The sequence below is a fragment of the Pleurodeles waltl genome, chromosome 4_2 (assembly GCF_031143425.1).
Source record: "Pleurodeles waltl isolate 20211129_DDA chromosome 4_2, aPleWal1.hap1.20221129, whole genome shotgun sequence".
Lineage (NCBI taxonomy): Eukaryota > Metazoa > Chordata > Amphibia > Caudata > Salamandridae > Pleurodeles > Pleurodeles waltl.
Window position 1 is genome coordinate 350823853 of NC_090443.1, and position 13136 is coordinate 350836988.

Here is a 13136-nt window from a genome sequence, read left to right on the forward strand (position 1 = left end):
ATCTGAGAAGATTCTTTTTTAACAAAGATAATTGACTCATGATTTTGGATTATGTTTTTTTTTTTGTTCATTTTTCAGGCCTTCAGGAATTCAAGCTTTTTTCTGATGCATCTTTTACAAGAAGACAATGCCTCCGAATGTGGTGTACCCAAAGGAAGTCACTCAAATACTTATTTGTACAGGATATGTGAATCATATCCAAAACCCTAAATAATGTATTGACAGCTGTTCTAAAAGTCTAAAGCACAATTATTAAATACTATTGTAGGAGGCTGGCTCAGTTTATGATATACACCCATGGTGTGGGACCCTATAATGAGTCCAGGCAACCCTTGGTGATAGTGAATAGGAGCCCAGGTAGCAAAAGCTCTCTGAGGTGAGCAGCTAAATCTTATCCAGGAGGAATGTAAAGCACTTACAATACCACAGTAGTCAGACAGTAACTCATGCACAAGAAAGAACCACACGAGTGTTGCAAAAATAAAGGATGCTTTATTACTGCACTAACTACTAGACTAGCATTGGTATACCTCCCTTTGGCGATATCTACACACAATAAATACACTACATAACAAGCAGAAATAGTATAAAATATACAGGGCTCTATTGGGGGGGGGAGGGCAAACACTGAGTAAGTGGGATGCAAAATAGTGAACTCAACCAAGGTAAGTATAGTAGTTATCTAGGAGCTGGGTAAGGATGAAAAGACCAGAGGTAAGTACACCAAGTATCCCCAGTGACCAGGTGCAGAGTGGTTACCTACCTAGTAGTCCCATAAACTAACACAGGGAAGTAGTGGTTGGAGTTTGTGTGTTTCAGGACCCTTCCCAGTGGACCCCGAGGAAACCAACAGACATGAGGAAGGTTGGAGAGTGCCCCCACCCCAGGATACCTAGAAGAGAGGCGTGCCTGCACTAGGGGACCCAGATGCAGAGGGTAGAATAGACTCTCACTGATAACAGTGGAAGCCTTGGATAGCCCAGCTGCTGTTGCGACCCGTGGACCAGACCGCTGAAACCTAGGGACCGATTCCAGACGTAGAGGACCTGAAAAGAAAGGGGACAGAGTCTAGCACACTCAAAGGTGCCCAAGTGGTGCACGTGGCAATGTCCACCCTCCTAGAGGTGAAGTTCTTGCAGGCCATGGAGGAAGAAGTCCAGCTGCGGGATCCAGAGGCTACGGAAGATCCCAGGAGTTGTCTACGAGCTTTTAGTTGCCGGATTGCAAGTGTGTCCGTGACCAGCCAAGTCACCAACAAGCACTGGCAAATTCAAGCAGGAGCTAAAGATGTATTTGCAAAGTTTTGGTGACCCGCAAGGTCCAGGAGACTATCCATCAGGGGGAGTCAAGGTTGACCCTCAGCACACAGGAAGGCCAGCAGACGTTGCCCTTCAAGTTGCAGGGTGCTGGAGGCGGGGGCTTCTTGGCACATGAAGATCTCCTGGAGGAAGAGCTAACAAGCCTTGACAAGAACAACAGTTGCGTGTGCAGGGGTTCCAGTCTAGTGGCAGGAGCAGGGGCCCACAGTTTCTCAAGTTGGCCAGAAGACAGTCAGGACCCAGAGGAGGCCACAGCAGACCTAACACATGTGATGCAGAGCCTTTTGATGTCCATGGGACAGCAGACCCCACCAGCCGGTCGACGTTGTCTTGAGGTGGCTGCTGATGCATGGAGATTCCTTTAAGCTTCCAGGTGCGAACAGAGTCCTTATGACCCTGGAGGATGCACAGTTGTGGATGTTGCAGAATTCTTGTAGGATCTGGAGAAACAATGTTGTAATGGGAGCATTCCCACCAGAAGCAGACGTTTCGGTTCCAAAGCAGACTAGCCAGAGGCCAGGAGCAGAAGATATCTTGCAGAGAGTTCCTTGTAGAGTCTTGCTCGACGAATCTGAGGACCCACGGGGAGCCCTTAAGTAACCCTAAAAGCGGTTTGGTCACTCTCAGAAATGACCCACTTATCAGAGGGGGTGAGGGACTTCATCTACCTGGCTTAACCAGTCAGATGCTCCCAAGGGCCTCTGCCCATCTTTCTTGCAAGATGGCAGAATCAAGTGGACACATGGCAGAGCTCTGTGCACCTGCACAGTGTAGGAGCTGGAGGGGGAGGGGGGTGGTCCCTCCCCTGTCCTTTGTGCAGTTTGGTACCAGAGCAGAAACTAGGGGTTCAAGGAGGACATCAAATGTGCCCTTCAAAGCAGTCTGGTGGCACTCGGAGGCCACCCCACCCCAGCCCTTAGACACCTAAAAACACAGGGGGAGGTGATCACACCTCTCCCTTGCAGAGGAAATACTTTGTTCTGCCTTTCTCTGTCTGAGCCAGGCTCTCAAGCAGAAGGGTAGACCAGTGTCTGGGGTCAGCAGCAGTGTAAGGCTGCACCGGCAAAACGGGGGAGATCGTCCAAGGAACCCCCAGGGTACAGGAGATGGTCAGATCAGATACAGGAGATCTTGCAACTGCCACTGGAATCAGTGTAGTTGCATGATCCAAACATGTTTGATACTAAACATGCCAAGGTTCAGAGAAGCCATTATGTAGTTGGAACACTCATGTTGACCAGTGTCCACTATATACCTTAAGATGGCTTCCCTGCACTTACAAAGCCCAGGGAATGAAGTCTTGGGTTTGTAGGGGTACCCTGCTCATACAAGGGTACCCTCACACGTGGGGGCATGCACCCTGCCCTTAGGCTGAAGAGCCTACCTGAGGGGTGACTTGCATTGTCTAAGTGCAGTGATCAGGAAATAAGGCAAGCCTTATATCTGCGTTGAAAGGGTGCAGGCACCATTTCATGCAGGCTGCAATGGCAGGCCTACAGACACAGTTTGCATGGTCTCCCATGAGTGGCATAATGCATACTGCAGACCATGGGCGTCCCCTGGTGTACAAATACCCTGGTTACTTAAGTACCATGTACAAAAGACTTACATAGGTGCACCTGTATGCCAATTGCGGGTGTTAAAAGTTTTTAGCAGCAACCAGAGTTAGGGGAGAGAGCACTGGCACTGGGGCCCTGATTAGTAGGATCCCAGTGCACTACAGTCATACTGATGCCAGACAAAAAAGTTGGGGGTGCTACAACGCGAACCGAGCTACATACAACTACATTTTAGAGCTGTAGAAATAGACATTGAAACAACATATAGTTATGTACAACACCTGATTTGTCAGTTCAGTTTTTCTGTCTGCAACGTTTGCTGCAAAGGTGATTAGAATGGTAAATTATATTGATAACAAACATTAATATCTGTGGAACCAGATCGGTAGCTGGTAGCTGTGGTGCTGAAATAGCATAGGATGTTATCATATTGCAATATATTTCAACCCTTTCCAGTATGACTTATTGACCATGACATATGCTAAATCTGTCCTTGATTGGCCAGTGGCACTGGCTTCGGTTCTGTTGGTGCCATTGCCTGCCACTGGCGGCTTTCTGGGCTTAGAACAGGCTAAACTGGACATATTTCCAGAGTTGCAGACAGACTGCTCTACAGGTTCTGACATTTCTTAAGTTGGCATCTTTCTGTGTTGTTACAAAAGGCTGCAGATGTTTTAGCATTGTCTCTTTGTTTGGTGGAAATGAAACTAACATCCTTACTGAGGTCCTTCAAACCTCTACCAATGTGTTGGAGACTTGATTTTATTTGAACAAGGTGATCTTTGACCCGGTGATGCCAGTGTGTGGAAGAAACCCCATCCTGCGTGTGAGAAAGTAGCCTCTTTCTAGCCTTGTTACGCCCACTTTTGGCCTGTTTGTGGGTATATGTCGGGGTGTTTTCACTGTCTCACTGGGATCCTGCTAGCCAGGGCCCGGTGCTCATAGTGAAAATCCTATGTTTTCAGTATATTTGTTATGTGTCACTGGGACCCTGCTAGCCAGGACCCCAGTGCTCATAAGTTTGTGGCCTATATGTATGTGTTCCCTGTGTGATGCCTAACTGTCTCACTGAGGCTCTGCTAACCAGAACCTCAGTGGTTATGCTCTCTCTGTATACCAAAATTGTCACTAACAGGCTAGTGACCAATTTTACCAATCTACATTGGCATACTGGAACACCCTTATAATTCCCTAGTATATGGTACTGAGGTACCCAGGGTATTGGGGTTCCAGGAGATCCCTATGGGCTGCAGCATTTCTTTTGCCACCCATAGGGAGCTCTGACAATTCTTACACAGGCCTGCCTCTGCAGCCTGAGTGAAATAACGTCCACGTTATTTCACAGCCATTTACCACTACACTTAAGTAACTTATAAGTCACCTATATGTCTAACCTTCACCTGGTGAAGGTTGGGTGCTAAGTTACTTAGTGTGTGGGCACCCTGGCACTAGCCAAGGTGCCCCCACATCGTCCAGGGCAAATTCCCCGGACTTTGTGAGTGCGGGGACACCATTTCACGCGTGCACTATACATAGGTCACTACCTATGTATAGCGTCACAATGGTAACTCCGAACATGGCCATGTAACATGTCTAAGATCATGGAATTGTCACCCCAATGCCATTCTGACATTGGGGAGACAATTCCATGATCCCCAGAGTCTCTAGCACAGACCCGGGTACTGCCAAACTGCCTTTCCTGGGGTTTCACTGCAGCTGCTGCTGCTGCCAACCCCTCAGACAGGTTTCTGCCCTCCTGGGGTCCAGCCAGGCCTGGCCCAGGAAGGCAGAACAAAGGACTTCCTCAGAAAGAGGGTGTTACACCCTTTCCCTTTGGAAAAAGGTGTCAGGGCTGGGGAGGAGTAGCCTCCCCCAGCCTCTGGAAATGCTTTGATGGGCACAGATGGTACCCATCTCTGCATAAGCCAGTCTACACCGGTTCAGGGATCCCCCAGCCCTGCTCTGGCGCGAAACTGGACAAAGGAAAGGGGAGTGACCACTCCCCTGACCTGCACCTCCCAGGGGAGGTGCCCAGAGCTCCTCCAGTGTGCTCCAGACCTCTGCCATCTTGGAAACAGAGGTGCTGCTGCCACACTGAACTGCTCTGAGTGGCCAGTGCCAGCAGGTGACGTCGGAGACTCCTTCTGATAGGCTCTTACCTGTGTTGCTAGCCTATCCTCCTTCCTAGGTAGCCTAACCTCCTTTTCTGGCTATTTAGGGTCTCTGCTTTGGGGAATTATTTAGATAACGAATGCAAAAGCTCATCAGAGTTCCTCTGCATCTCTCTCTTCACCTTCTGCCAAAGGATCGACCGCTGACTGCTCAGGACGCCTGCAAAACCGCTACAAAGTAGCAAAGACAACTACTGCAACCTTGTATCGCTGATCCTGCCGCTTTCTCGCCTGTGTCCTGGTGGTGCATGCTCTGGGGGTAGCCTGCCTCCTTTCTGCACCAGGAGCTCTGAAGAAATCTCCAGTGGGTCCACGGAATCTTCCCCCTGTAACCGCAGGCAACAAAAGACTGCATCACCGGTCCTCTGGGTCCCCTCTCAGCACGACGAGCGTGGTCCCTGGAACTCAGCAACTCTGTCCAAGTGGCTCCCACAGTCCAGTGACTCTTCAGTCCAAGTTTGATGGCGGTAAGTCCTTGCCTCCCCACGCTAAACTGCATTGCTGGGTACCGCGTGATTTGCAGCTGCTCCGGCTCCTGTGCACTCTTCCAGGATTTCCTTTGTGCACAGCCAAGCCTGGCTCCTGACACTCTAACCTGCAGTGCACAACCTCCTGAGTTGTCCTCCGGCGTCGTGGGACTCCCTTTTGTGTCTTCGGGTGGACTCCGGTTCACTCCTCTTCCAAGTGCCTGTTCCTGTTCTTCTGCGGGTGCTGCCTGCTTCTGTGAGGGCTCCCTGACTTGCTGGGCGTCCCCTCTGTCTCCTCATCCAAGTGGCAACATCCTGGTCCCTCCTGTGCCACAGCAGCACCCAAAAACCCTTACCGCGACCCTTGCAGCTAGCAAGGCTTGTTTGCGGTCTCTCTGCGTGGGAACACCTCTGCAAGCTTCTTCACGACGTGGGACATCCATCCTCCAAAGGGGAAGTTTCTAGCCCTCTTCGTTCTTGCAGAATCCACAGCTTCTACCATCCGGTGGCAGCTTCTTTGCACCCTCAGCTGGCATTTCCTGGGCATCTGCCCACTCTCGACTTTGTCGCGACTCTTGGACTTGGTCCCCTTGTTCCACAGGTACTCTCGTCCGGAAATCCACTTTGGTTGCTTTGCTGGTGCTGGTCTTCCTTGCAGAATTCCCCTATCACGACTTCTGTGCTCTCTGGGGAATATAGGTGCACTTTACACCTACCTTTCAGGGTCTTGGGGTGGGCTATTTTTCTAACCCTCACTGTTTTCTTAGAGCCCCAGCGACCCTCTACAAGCTCACATAGGTTTGGGGTCCATTCGTGGTTCGCATTCCACTTTTGGACTATATGGTTTGTGTTGCCCCTATTCCTATGTGCTCTTATTGCAATCTACTGTAAATTTACATTGCTTGCATTTTGCTATTACTGCATATTTTTGGTATTGTGTACATATATCTTGTGTATATTTGGCATCCTCATACTGAGGGTACTCACTGAGATACTTTTGGCATATTGTCATAAAAATAAAGTACCTTTATTTTTAGTATATCTGTGTATTGTGTTTTCTTATGATATTGTGCATATGACACCAGTGGTATAGTAGGAGCTTTGCATGTCTCCTAGTTCAGCCTAAGCTGCTCTGCTATAGCTACCTTCTATCAGCCTAAGCTGCTAGAAACACCTCTTCTACACTAATAAGGGATAACTGGACCTGGTACAGAGTGTAAGTACCCCTTGGTACCCATTACAAGCCAGGCCAGCCTCCTACACTGCGCCAGTAGAAACTTTGGTCATTATCAGGTGCTTTCAAACAGGTCCAGGGGACCCTCGTTTTCAGTCCCCTCTACCTTCCTTGCGGAGTTTAGTTGTACAGGCTCCTTCATGTGCTGAACTCTGAATCCAGTCCCAGAGCACCTTCGGATAGTGAGTCTAAGAAGCTGGAGCCATTTGTAAAGAAGTATGTCTCTACAGGCAGCCTGGCTTTCCTTTCTCTTAATGCAGCCTGCTTGTAAGGCAGATAAGCGCATGCCCACTGGGACAAGGCCCAGATGATTGTACCTAATTTGCCTGACCACCGTAAGGGACTGCTTAGCAGAGGTGGTTTACGACAGACAGGACGCCTCCTGACAAATAATGAGAGATGGTCATGATATAGCGGAATCTGTAGCCATGGCAATAGGTTCATTAGTGGCCCTCAGAGAGCATGCTTGGTCAACTGTCTTTTTCTGGGGATGTTCAGAACATGTTACTAGGTATGTCTTTTAATACTTTTTGAAGATAAGGCAGATTCAGATTTGGAGCATTTTAAGACCTGCAAAGCAACAGCCTGATTTTTGTAATTACAATTCCAAGTTAAGGATTGCTCTCAGTTTCAGGGGCTTCTCCAAAGGCTTCAATTTACGTCAATAATCTGAACAGCCTTCTCCAAAACAGAACAGCTTGTCAGACAATACAGGGGCATTGGCCAGTAAAGAAGTTGTCAACCCCAGCAGCCCTCTTCATCCTCCACACCACCCAGAAAGTGGCTTTAGCTCATCCTTGAAGGAACATGTGCAGCCATTTGGAGGATAGATACCTTCCTTTCTATAGACTTTGAAGCAGGTCCTTCAGAGCATAGAAAAGTGTGATATATCCTGCCCTTCTAGCAATCCTCTCCCTTCATTCTGCCCCAACAGTCCTCCAAACCTTCGGTCAGAAAACCATATATGAATACTGCAATAGGAGGTGGCAGCCCTGCAACAGAAAGGAGTAGGAAATTAGGCAGGGTTGATGTTTTAAGTGCGCCCAGCTTTACAAAGTACATTCGATCCTAGATCTCAGGCTCTTGAACTTTAACTTACGTAAGGCGTAGATTCAGTGTACCCAAGTATGATAGAGCCCTCTTATTGCCTCATGTTCATTGGGGCAGTACTGGATACCACATCTCTTCAAGCCTTCCCTGCTCCGCCATGGATCTGGGACATTTGGGATTTTATACTGATGTTTCGGGTGAAAACTCTGATTCCAGTCCTATTGTATTTGCATCTGCTGGCTTCCTGCATACTCCTGGTCAAATATGCATGCTGGCACATGAGTGCTCTCCAGTAGTGCCTACAGGCGTGTCTTCCTACTTGAGGCAGGCCTGGCAGTCACCATTGTGATCTCCTGGGACCCGGTAGTGGATCTAACCTGGTAATCGGAACTGGAGAGCCTAATTTTATGGGATGTCTTTCTGTTTGCCTCCAGCCACTGCCACAGTAATGTCGGAGCATCCACCCTTTGGTGAGGTGCTCATCTGGGCCACTGAAGCACGGAGACCTTTGTTCGCCAGAAGAACATGTACTTCATATCACCCTGCTTGAACTGAGGGCAGTTTGGCCAATGCTCAAGGCCTTTCTCCTTCTCCTTAGTGGTCAACCATCTAGATCTTGACTGACAATACAACAGTGAGGTGGGATGTCAACAAACATTGAGAAATGTTGTCTTGTCTTCTGTGTTGGGGAAACACTGATACTCTGTACCTGGGCATTCCAGTATGATGTTTGCCTAGTCAACCATTTAGCTGATTCTGAACACAAGAGCTGACAGACTCAGTCTGTGTCATTTTGCCGACCATGACTGGTATCTCCTTCCAGAAATGGCTCAAGACATCCCTGCCTGGTGGAGATCCTTGCCACTAGTAACAGTGCCTTTTGTGTACAGTTCTGTGTCTGCCAGTATCTTTTACAGGAAGCCTTGGGGGCAAATTTTACACCCCAACTTCCAGAGTCTACAACTGCGTGCTTGGAGATTGAGCAGAGACTTCTGAGCTGCATCCATATGCCACTGGAGGTGGTCAACATGGTCCTGTCTGCTTGTTGACCCTCCAACAAGTTTGTTCTGAGAGGTGGAACAGATTTGTCCGATGGTGTGCTAAACAAGTGGATCCCTTGAAGACTTCTCCAATTTGCACTCTCACTGGCCCAGCATGGATGCCCACCAAGTACCATCATGGGATACCTATGAGCCATTTCTACTGTTCTCTGCCTCACAGATCAGCCACCCCTCTTTAAATCGCCTGTAGTGATTAGGTTGCTGTAGGAGTTGACAACCAGATTTCCTCTGGGACCTAAATTTGATTTTGACCTTTGTGGTGGGGTCTCTTTTTGAACCGCTTCGAAGTTGTCAGTTAAGTTTGTTGACTTTCAAGACTGTTTTTCTAGTTGCAATTTCCTCGTTGAGGCATGTTAATGAGTTGCATACGCTCAGTGTGTGCCCGCTGTTTGCATACTTCTTCATACCCAAACTTGTCCTTGGAACTGAAATCACTTTAGTCCTTGATGCAGTCAACCTATTCCATCTGGGGTAATCCATTACACTTCCCATATTTTACCCTCTATTTCTTCCAACCAAAAAGAAGGAGCAATTACACTGGCTAGACCTAAGGTGGGCAATCAGCTACTACACCAAAGAGATCAGGTCTCATGCCCAGCATTTTATTGGATGCACAGACAGGAGGAAGGACAAAGCAGTTCAGAAGGGACTTTGTCATGCTAGATAATTTTGTGCATCAAAATGTGCTATGTCCTTTCAAATAGGAAAAGAAGAAAGTGCAAAAGGGAATCCGGCATCATTCTTCAGGGTGAAGTCTTCCACCTCCGCTTTGGTCAGGGATGTTCCAGTGGCAGATATTTGCAGGGTGGTGACAAGGGCTTCCCTTCATAGCTTCGCGAAGTATTATTGCTTGGACTTGGAGGTGAGAAAGGCGTGGCTATTTTGTATGCTCAGTCCTCCAGGATTTCCTCATCTGACCATCCTTCAAATCCACCACCTTGAGAGGGTACTGCTTGGAATCTATTGTAAAAGTGAGGAATCTGCAGGTCAAAGTGTACATCAAAAGAAAGTTACTTACCTTTGGTAACAATCTTTCTAGTGGTTACTTTGTCTACCTGCAGACTCCTTGCTGACCTCACCCACCTCCCATTCTGAAGGATGGTTCTAGGCCTAAATAATAAGCTCTCAGTTACAACTGCACACTGCGCTGCCTCAGTTGATGGCATTCCCTTGTCTCTGTCTCTATGACCTTAAAAAGAAAACAGCAAGGAAACTGACTTCAAAGCGCCAGAGTGGGCATTATGTGGCCCCAGTAACATCACCATGGAGTTGTTTCCGGTGCTAAGATGGAGCCAGTGTCACCTTCTGTCAGCTGCTGCCTGGGATACTCAAAAGGTGAGGAATCTGGAGGTAGACAGATTATCTACCAGGAAGCATGTTACTGAAGTTAAGTAACTTTTTCATCTGATAGATATTTCTAGTTGCAGATTCCTTACCTTTGAATTTCCCTCAGGCGTCAGACTGGATCCTGAGCTTTTTCATGAGCAGTACCCCTACGCGCTATAGGATGGTGTCGATCGGCTACGTGTCAGTTGTCAGAGTCGTGTGCGCCAGATATGACGTAGTGGTACATATATAAGCGCCACCCTAGTGCGCTGATATCAGTTCTTTTGTTTCTGCACCAGCAAGGGTTGATCTGAAGAGAGAAACACCTCAGTAATTTTTTGACTGCCTTTTTTGACTTTTTGTTTAAGTGTTTTACGAGTTTTCAACTCCTCTTGCATCAAGGATTTCATCAAGAAGGACAGAGTTCAAGTCCTGCGGATTCTATCATCGGGCGACGTCTGTGACCGATCCGCACCCCTTGTGTCTTTGGTGCCTGGAGTGTGACCACGACCCAAAGCCGTTCTCCGAGTGTCAAGCCGTGCATCCAAAGGCTTTGAAGGAGCGATCCCTGAAGTTGATGGCGGCTCCAGTCCTCTGGCGATCAGGAAAGTTGAGGCACAAGAAAGAAGTCAAAGTGTTCTGCGCATCCGTTGGCCGACTGGACGAGGGAACGTAGGAGCGAGCTCTAGGTCTCGTTCTGAGTAACCTGCCCCTGGGTCAACTTTATGCTTCCCTGAATTTCGGGAACTGGAGCGACCCCTGCCCAACTCCGACAGTTCTACGGGGGGCCATTCGCCTCATTTTTGTGCAGCTTGACCCTGCAGGAGCACCTTTGGGCCTCCAGAGCTGGTTGGGGCCCCTTCGGGTTCCACGCTAGCAGCTCTGGCCCTGACACCCAGGGTGACCCTGGGGTCCATTCCTGGATCTGGACCAGCATCAGTCGAACCACCTCGACCTTCCCCTGTGCCGGTCCCAATGCAGACGCTCCTGGTGCTGCCAGCGGCCACGGGCGATTGCACCCCCATTGTAATTTCTGACTCGGAGCTGGATAGGTGTTGTGCTACACTGACTCCGACAAGATCCTTTCCTCCTATGTTGGATCCTGGGCCCTTTTCTTACGGCCTAGGGGATGATTGGGAGGGGTGGCTGGACTTTTTAGAATACCAGCCATATGAAGAACTTATAGACTGGCGTTCAGACATGGGTGAAGCCAGCAGAATGGATACTTCTCAGATACTGTCATGCTTTCTCCCCCTACCATGACTACGGAGGAAGGAGCTGCTTATTCCATGGTGGTGAGGAGGGCAGCTGAGGTCCTGAACCTTGAGTTGCCCTCAGTGGCATTCAGGACTAACCTCCTGACAAAAGTGCTACCGCCGGGAGCTTCCACCTGAGAACCCTTGTTCCCATTTTTTGATGCCCTAAGGGTACCTGGTGCAAACCCAGCACAGGGGCGCCTGTGAACCGGACGATTGCCAGCTGTTACTGCCCGGCTCCGGGCGACCCAGATTTTGTTATGCAACACCCAAATCCTCCCCTAAGAGCTTAGTGATCCAACCTTCCACATCGCAGGACGCGTTCCCTTCTGCTCCCCCAGGATAAGGAATCCAAAAGGCTGGAATAACTTGGGGAAGAAGATGTTTTCTTCTGCCAGCCTCACCTTGCTGTCTGTGAGCACTGCATGCTGTTTGAGCCGTTATTCCCACACTATGTGGGGCATGTTTGCACAAGTGCTGCCACAGTCCCTGGAAGAGGCCTGGGCTGTAATCTCTCAGGCTGTTGCGATAGGAGAGATGCAGCTAAGTTCATGATTTGTTACGGACTGGACATGAGCGACTTGCTGGACAGAGCGGTTTCGTCGACATTGGCCTTAAGACACCATGGCTGGCTGAGGACGTCTGTTTTTTTCAGGGGATGTCCTAGCTTCTTTGAAGGACATACCCTTTGATGGCATCTCTTCGAAGACAAGGCAGACACTGCGCTCAAGCGCTTCAAGGACTCTCAAGCTGCAGCCAGGTCCCTGGGCCTCACAGCAGCCTTTCCTGGCTAAGTAAAGGGCCTCCAATTGCGTCCATTCCTGGCCAGCCACCATGCCACCATGCTTCCCAGCCTCTGCATGGCTGAAGGCATGGGAGCCACCGACCTTGTGGATCAGGGAGCCAGCGTTCTGGCCAGTCCGCCCCCATCCCCGCCCCCCTGCAGCAGCCACTAAGCCTTCCTTGTCTGACTCCCCACCCAGGGCAAGTGGGAAGCAGGATCCACCATCACCTACTCCGCTGGCAATCCATCATGTTAGACATGTGGGTTTTGCAGATAGTTATAAGAGGCCACTCCCTTCAAAACTACCCCTCCATCCATGCCATCATCCTTTGATCAGATGATGGAGGATCACTAGTCCTGTCTCCTCAAGGAAGTTGGGGCTCTCTTGGCTAAGGGAGCCATAGAGAGGGTTCCCGTGCCAGAAATAGGTTGTGGTTTCTATTCCTGCTACTTTCTGGTACCCAAAAAGGACAAGGGCCTTCACCCTGTCCTAGACCTTTGATCCCTCCATCTCTTCCTCAAGATGGAGATGTTCAAGATGCTCACTGTGGCTCAGGTTCTCTCTGCCCTGGACCCAGGAGACTGGATGGTAGTGTTGGATGCTTATTTCCATATACCCGTCCTGCCTGCCCACAGTAGTTACTTGCCGGTCAAAGTAGGCCACAGGCACTTTCAGTTAACCGTGCTCCCCTTTGGCCATACCAGCCTCCCTTGGGTGTTCACCGAGGTGATGGCAGTGGTCGCAGCTCGTCTGTGCAGATCAGGTTATTAAATCTTCCCCCTATCTCGACAACTGCCTGTTGAAGGCAGGCTCACCCCAGGCTGTCATATCCCACCTTCAGACTACTGCAGACCTCCAACCTTTGCAGACCCCCTCTGAGATGCTCACTTTCATCTGAGCTGTTCTGG

The 13136-nt window shown here is 49.4% G+C and overlaps 1 protein-coding gene across 1 annotated transcript in view; it reads left to right on the top strand.

The window, feature by feature from the left end:
* Window positions 1-13136, top strand: part of KIF14 (kinesin family member 14) — a 349189-nt gene that overhangs the window by 70656 nt on the left and 265397 nt on the right. The gene's annotated exons all lie outside the window — the stretch shown is intronic.